This window comes from Nematolebias whitei, chromosome 4 (assembly GCF_014905685.2).
Source record: "Nematolebias whitei isolate Nwh7 chromosome 4, NemWhi1, whole genome shotgun sequence".
Lineage (NCBI taxonomy): Eukaryota > Metazoa > Chordata > Actinopteri > Cyprinodontiformes > Rivulidae > Nematolebias > Nematolebias whitei.
Window position 1 is genome coordinate 34,149,654 of NC_056501.1, and position 798 is coordinate 34,150,451.

Consider the following 798-nt stretch of genomic DNA (forward strand, 5'->3'; position numbering starts at 1 on the left):
TGTTTTCCAAATGTAATTCTGTTTTTCTAATATAATTCCATTTTTTCCAAACGTAACTCCATTTTTCTAATGTGATTCTGTTTTTTCAAATGCGATCTTGGCCACTTCCGCTTCGGCCACTTCCGCTTTGGCTTAATGTAATTCCCTTTTTTCCAAACGTTGTGTTTTTGTTGTGTTTTTTCAAATGGTGTTCATTTACACCTCAGGGCCACCGTAACAACGTGTATCAGACATGCTTACTGTGAAACTGAGCTTGCTCAGCGTGAACAGTTTGGGTGTCTTCTCCTTGACTGGTGCTGGTGGTGGAGTTGAGGGTGGATGAAGGGGGCTGGGTGTACAGACTTGGACAGCGATCTCTAGTGACTTTTGACCCTCTGGGCTCAGGGCACTCTCCTCCTTGCTGCTACCAAAATGCTCTTCAAAGGAGTGAATGGACTCTTGAGGTTCAGGGAGGCTGACAGACAGAGAAACAGACATAATGAGACTTAAAACATTATTAAAAGTACAGGTTCTGGGCTAAGAAAAAATCAACAGTGTTTTCCAATGGGGCAGGGGCAAGAAGAAGTGCCTGCTACGATCCCAAACACTGCCTCCTACTTTGTCAATTATTAATTTCACCTTACCATTTCTGACTATCATCTTTATCCAAATACTAATGCAAATACAAATTTTTAAAAAATCATACGGGATCCCAAAAATTAAAACAAGAAGGGGACCATCGTCCCAGTACAGGTCCCTTATAAAGCTTTCTGTCCCGTCTCTTCCATGTTTCTGACTGAAAGCAGCTCTGCAAGAGAC

General features: G+C 42.1%; 1 protein-coding gene across 1 annotated transcript in view; it reads right to left on the reverse strand.

The window, feature by feature from the left end:
• myot (myotilin) overlaps positions 1-454 on the reverse strand; it is a gene marked incomplete at its 5' end in the record, with an annotated part of 91,112 nt that extends 90,658 nt beyond the window's left edge. The window contains 1 exon segment of the mRNA XM_037675403.1: positions 241-454.
• Positions 455-798: the final 344 nt, after the last annotated feature.